This window comes from Archocentrus centrarchus, chromosome 12 (genome assembly GCF_007364275.1).
Source record: "Archocentrus centrarchus isolate MPI-CPG fArcCen1 chromosome 12, fArcCen1, whole genome shotgun sequence".
NCBI lineage: Eukaryota > Metazoa > Chordata > Actinopteri > Cichliformes > Cichlidae > Archocentrus > Archocentrus centrarchus.
In genome coordinates, this window is record NC_044357.1 from 478,741 (window position 1) to 486,108 (window position 7,368).

The window sequence follows — 7,368 nt, forward strand, 5'->3', positions numbered from 1 at the left end:
AAATAAGTCACAGAATAACTTGTTTTGTGAGCTCCAGCAGATTTTGTGTTTTGTATGGGCTGTGATGAGTTGAGCTGTGCTGCATCAATATTCACTGCTCTTTGAGGATTTAGCCAGCTGAATTCAGCAAGATGTAAGGAGATGTTTCCAGAGCTGTAGGACTGATTTTCAACTCCTTGACATTATGAAGTTAGCATAAATGGTAGAATTTGGTGAGGGAATGAGCACCATCACCTAAATATAAACTAATGCCTGCTACCCTTGATGTACATCCTAATACTTACCATGAACACCACAGACTGCTGTTCACCAGTCCAGATTTAACCCATGTGGCGTAAATTTAACTCTATTCCAGCCCACTTTAGCATTTGTGTACATTTTTACTACAGTAATAGTTAAATTTTCACTTTTATAGTTAATGATTTTTTTTTTCAGAAATTGAGTAAATACTCAGTTCACTGACAAACTATTCTTTTTTTTTATTTTATATTCTAGACATCTAGTAATATGCCCCGGGGCCTCCTTGTGGTAGGACATGCCCAGAACACCTGACCCAAGAGGTGCACTGGAGGCATCCTAGTCAGATGCCCAAACCACTTCAACTGGCTTCTTTCAATGTGGAGGAGCAGCGACTCTACTTTGAGCCCCTCCTGAATGGCTGCACTCGTCACCCCATCTCTAAGGGAGAGGCCAGCCACCCTTCAGAGGAAGCTCATTTCTGTTGTATTCATGATCTCATTCTTTCATGACCACAGGTGAGGGTAGGGATGTAAACTGAGGGTAAATCGACAGCTCAGCTCCCTCTTTACCACGACAGACCGGTGCAGCGTCCGCATCACTGCAGATGCAGCCCCAATCCATCTGTCAGTCTCCCGTTCCTGTATCCTGTCACTCGTGAGCAAGACCCTGAGATACTTAAACTCCTCCACCTGGGGCAGAAACTCGTCCCTGAGCCGGAGTGGTCACTCCACTCTTCTCCAGCTCGTAAATTTCCCACAATGTGGGACAAACAAAGGATTATCTTATCTTATCTTATCTTATCTTATCTTAGGACAGTGGCCTCAGACTTAGAGGTGCTAGTTCTCATGCCAGCCACTTCACACTCAGCTGCAAACCATTCCACTGAGGCCACCACCTAATGAAGCCAACGGGACCACATCACCCGCAAAAAAGCAGAGTTGAGATTCTGAGGCCACTTGGCTACGCCGCAAAATTCTGTCCATAAAAATTATGGATAAAATCGGTGACAAAGGGCAGCCCTGACAAAGTCCAACACCCACAGTAAATGAGTCTGACTTTTTGCCGGCAATATGGACCAAGCTCTCGCTGTGGTTGTGCAGCGAATGAATGGCCCACAACAACAGGCCAGACACCCCGATAGTTGGAGCACACCCTCCAGTGTCCCTTCTCAAATATGGGGACCACCACCTCAGTCTGCCAATCCAGTGGCACCGCCCCATATACTTGTTTTGTAATACTGAAAATCTTAATATATAAAATATTCAGTAAAACAAACCTGCTTTTGAAAATATAAATATCAAATGTCTTTAGAAAGACTTAAATTTGACTTTTCAAATTGAATGTAATGTCTTTTTAATAATAATGTTTTAAAAACTGTTCAGCAATTTAATTTTCTTCATTGTTTTTAGGAGATGGTCTGTGGCATCTGCTGGGCAGTCATGGTGGAGAGGCAGGTAAGGAATGCCACTGCAGATGCCACAGTGGAAGTCCAAAGGTACATGGCAGATCCTTGAATTCCTCAGATGGGTGATCCACTTCACTTCTGGTCATCTAGGAAGACAGATTACCGCTGCAGTTTGTGTATTTCACCCTCTTCGGTTCCATGTGATAGGATTATCTTCAAGACAGGAGAAATTATCTCCAAGAAGAGAAATAGACTCAGCCCTTGCACCATGGAACAAAAATCTTCCTAATCCTAAGTTTCAACAAGATGTATGCAAACATACCTGTCTACTGGTAAACTACATAAACATGTGGAGACAGGGACTATTATGTAATTGTACATTATTTTATTTTTGTAATCTATTAGATTTACAAATATCAATAAGTCACAACCAAAGGGAGCCCTCACCATGGCACATATTTAAACAGGGGAAGTTTATTTATCAAAATTATCAAATAGACATAATTTTTTTTCAACAAAAAAAAAAATACATGTTCAAAGCACCACAATGGTAGCCTAATATCAGACAGAACTGTCTCAATATTAAATAAACTGTCAAATGAACTCTGTAGAGTGGGCAGTCATAATGAAGCAATTCATTAAAAGGTGCTTCTCATATTTTTTTTTTTTTGCCACCAGATGCACCAAATACGATTGTGTTGAAAAGCTTTGAGTAATGAACCCTTTCTTTTTATACAAGCTTTAGAAAACTTTGGCCATCACTACACAGCAGTCTTAGCTAATTAAAGGGCAATCTCCAACCTTCCTTTTTTAAAAAAAAAAAACCTGGAATAAGTAGTTGTGAAACTGGCCTTCTGCAGAGGAACTGTTTATTTGAAGAGTTTCAATCAGGATTCAGAATTCACAATACAAATCAGCACTAGTGAACTCTATGAATGATCTTATGGTCTCTTACAATAGACTCATCTATATGCTTGACCTGTTCACCATAATATTTTATTACAAAGATTAGAGCATGACATAGGTATTAAAGGTATTACGCCGCAGTGGTTTATATCATACACTGTAATTTGTTCATGTAAATGAGGCGTTTTCTTCACACACTAAGGTTAATTACAGAGTTCCACAAGGTTCTGTGCTGGGTCCAATTCCATTTACAACAAAAGGAGCCAGTTGAGGTGGTTCGGGCATCTGATTAGGATGCCTCTTAGGCACCTCTTGGGTGAGGTGTTCTGGGCATGTCCAACCAGGAGGAGTCCTACCATGCTCATGATTATATCTCTTGGCTGGCCTGGGAATGCCTTGGGGTTCTCCCAGATGTGTTGGAGGAGGTGGCTGAGGAGAGGGAGGTCTGGGCTTCTCTGCTTAGGCTGCTGCCCCTGTGACCCAGCCCCGTATAAGCAGAAGAAGATGGATGGATGGATGGATGGATGGATGGATGGATGGATGGATGGAATTATACATGCTTCCCATAGTCAGTCTTATTAGAAGGCATTGCATACATTTTCATCATTATGCAGATGATACCCAGCTTTATTTATCCATGAGGCAAGATGAGACAAACCAATTAGTTCAACTGCAGGAATTTCTTAAAGCCATAAAGGCTTGGGTGACCTGTAATTTCCTGCTTCTAAAGTCAGATAAAAGATAAGAGTTAATTGTACTTAAACATGTTGTCTAACCAGATACTTAGTCTGGATGGCATTATCTTGGCCTCTAGTAACACTGTGAGGAATCATGGAGTCATTTTTGACCAGGATATGTCCTTCAATGCGCACATTAAACAAAAATGTAACACTACTTTCTTGCATTTGTGCAATCTCTAAAATTAGAAACATCCTGTCTCAGAGTGATGCTGGAAAAACTAGTTTGTGCATTTATTACTTTTAGGCTGGACTAATGTAATCCACTATCAGGTTGTTCTAAAAGCTCCCTGAGAAGCCTTTAGTTGATCCAGAATGCTGCAGCAAGAGTTTAGTCTGCAGTACTGTTGTGAAGTTTTCAACTCATTCCAAGTGAAGGAAAGAAATATTGTCTTCTTATGGTTGGCATGTTCTCCAAATCAGTGGAGGCCTCCCCAACATCAAGAATGATAAAAAGTAGCAGTAATAATGGTTTACCATTTGCAAGTGAAGCTACAGACCAGTTAGGCAATTTCTTAGACATAGATTTAAGACTGCACTGTTTCTGCCCAGGTAGAGAAGGAGATATGGAACAAGAGAATCAAACCTGGAGGTTTCCAAATGTTGTGAAGAGAGTAGTGTATCTTCAAAAACATTTGGATGTACATCTTCAAAACGTGATGTACATGCGGAAGAGGAAACTGGAATGTACTAATCTCAGTCCTTTTGAAATCCTGTTTGGGAGACTCCCAGAGACAGGAATGGGGCATTTTATGATGATTGTTTAGGTGTATGTCTAATTTCAACTCAGAAATTCTGAATATAATACAATACAATATAATATAATATAATATAATATAATACAATACAATACAATACAATACAATACAATACAATACAATACAATACAATACAATACAATACAATACAATATAACATAACATAACATAATATAATATAATATATAAAGAAAAATGACATGCAGATTTCAATGAATCTTTTTCTGAAATGGCTTCCGTGTTTTAGTAGTGACAAATTTTGAGAGAGGAAAGTTGTTACAAGATAGTTTGACAATACAAAATGAATATTGAGTGTTTTGTAACTAAATATGTGTCCTTCAGATATAGAGTAAAAGCTTTGATAAATGAGAAAACTCATTTTAATCAAATTCCAATTCTGAAATTGATCCAATTCAGTCGAATGGCCCGTACACAAAAAAGGTGTAAAGTAAGAGCTTCGGCCTACTTATTCCACCACCCTTTACTCAAACTTCACCTCTAAAGTTTCAGCACTGTATTTTGCACCTGTGTGATCAATTTATGTTAAAAAAAAAAAAATCCATCCACATACATAAAAAAATAATCACTTTTCAAAGTACTCAGAAGAGCCTTTGTGGTAGTTCCTGCTACAGTAGGTGTCTCCTGGACTACAGTAAATGGTGTAAATAGCAAACAGTATAAACTGTAAATCTCTTTCAGCTCAGTAACTGTTTTTCCTTGAGTAAGGAAATCCTTTAAGGAAATTAATGTAAACACCTTAAGCTATGGGCAAATTACAGATTAAATGCCACACTTGCTGAAGCAGAATACTTTAGGTATTTTGTTAATAAATGCTGTGAATGAACTGTTGGGGAACACATGTGATACACCCCCTCCTTCAATTTCACCTCCTCCTTTTCCTTCTCTGGACCCTGCTGGGCAGAATTCAACACCCACCTTCAGACAATAGAGAGTTAAAGCAGAAGATATGGTGGGTGTTTCCCACTCATTTGTACAGACCAGTAAGGCTTACAGCCTGGGAGGGTGAAGTGTCATTAGGATAAGATACAGCCATGGATGATTAAAGCTAGTTGCATATGCTTTCAGGGGTGTGTCCACAGGGGGCATCAGATCCATCTTGCAATATTGGCTTCCTGGTTCAGTTGTTATTTTCTGCAAGTCATACCCCATTGTCTTACCCAAACTTCCTGTTATATCACTATAATAATATCAAAAAACAAAAATAAATTGTACAAAAAAATCAAAAACACCAAAAATTTAAACTGATTTATATCTGCCTGATTGTGGGGAGGGTCAAACTGAACGTTTGCAGCATGTCATCACTTTAAGTTTTGTATCAAAACTGAGTGCACTGAAAACATGATCCAGTTCAGACAAATCGAGGGGCACTTGAGGCTGGCTACAAAGCAAGTCAGTCCCTATGTTAAAATGCCCAAATTAACAGCATTAAAAACACATGTTTACGGTCTGGTACAGAAACGCTCTATGATCAGTTTCGTGTAGGCTTCAACTCCACAACTCCACTGAACTGCACATATCTGCCATGTTTGTGCTTTTGGTGCCTTTTGGAACATTTTAATAGAATTATCTGACAAATAATATGTTCTGCTGTCTGGTACAATACAAGTTATAGAATTCTATACTTCAGTTTTGGTGAGTGACATTTGAGTATTTTGTTAGTCTGTTACTTAATACTGATTAAAGCTCTTTCCACACCGGAAGAGATTCACAGTAGTGCAGAATCATCCAGGTAAATAAGCTGAATGTTCCTTCTGAATCATGAATCTGAGGTCTCTATTAACACAGATCATATGCATCCTTGAGTAGCTGCTGCTGCTGAGTACAAAAAGAAAGTGAGTGAGAGTGGACGGGAATCTTTTTGACCAGGATATGTCCTTCAATGCACACATTTGTAGGATTTCTTTTTTTGCATTTACCTCTATTTATTTTTCACTGTGTCTCAGAGTGATCCAAAATGCTGCAGCTAGAGTACTGACAGGGACTAGAAAGAGAGCACGTTTCTCCCATATTGGCTTCTCTTCATTGGCTCCCTGTTAAATCAAGAATTGAGTTTAAAATCCTTCTTCTTAGGCCTTGAATAATTAGGCCCTATCGTATCTTAAATACCTCATAGTACCATATCACTCCAATAGAGCACTTCACTCTCAGACTGCTGGCTTACTTGTGGTTCCTAGGATACTTAGGAGTAGAATGGGAGGCAGAGCCTTCAGCTTTCAGGCCCCTCTTCTGTGGAACCAGCTCCCAGCTTGGATTCGGGAGACAGACACCCTCTCTGTTTTTAAGATTAGGCTTAACACTTTTCTTTTTGATCAAACCTATAGTTAGTGCTGGCACAGGTGACCATGAACCATCCCTTAGTTATGATGCAATAGACCTAGGCTGCTGGGGGGGGCGGGGGTCCCATGATGCACTGTGTCTTTTTCATTCACCTCTTTTTACTCTGTTTATACCCCACTCTGCATTTAATCATTAGTTATTATTAATCTCTGGCTCTCTTCCACAGTGTGTCTTTTGTCCTGTCTCTCCCCTCACCCCCAACCAGTCATTGGGTTGGGTTTTCTCTGTATTATTGTAGGGTCTTTACCTTGCAATATAAAGCACCTTGAGGCAACTGTTTGTTGTGATTTGGCACTATATAAATAAAATTTAATTTAATTATTTTATGCACATGCCATTGTAATTTGCACATTTAGGCTTTTTTAACCTTGTTTGTTTTTGTTTATATAGCTATTTAAAATATTGAATTCTTAGTCTATTTTCTAATTTTCATACTGCATTTTTTTCTATTTATATGTCTGTATTTTATTGTTTTATATTCAATTTTTACCTTTTGCACATTTGCATTGTTGGGGACTTTTTGTTGGGTTTGGGGACTTCAGTGGCTCAAGTTAACTGGATTACATTACTGAGTCACTCAGATTAACCCGAGTTCATAAAATGAACCGAGTTTACCACCACTAATGAATGACAGTCAGCAACCTCCAGCAACTATGGGAGAAATAGCCATTGGTGACAGTTTAAAGCAACCATCAATGGAAGCAAAGCATAGCATTGCTTGACATATGGCCTGTTGGTACATATTTTTTGAGTGTTACCTACACAAATGGAGCCTGAAATGTCCACAAGTGACTGACTGTTAGCTTCAAATCGATGTGTGATGAGTAAATCTCTTCCAGTGTGGATGCAGCTTTACAGTGTTATTTACAGTGTTATGTACATACAGTATTTGTATGCAACGTTTTAACCAGTCTTGCTAGTAATAGCTGACAAGTTCATCTCTGGCCCAAATATGGTCACATTT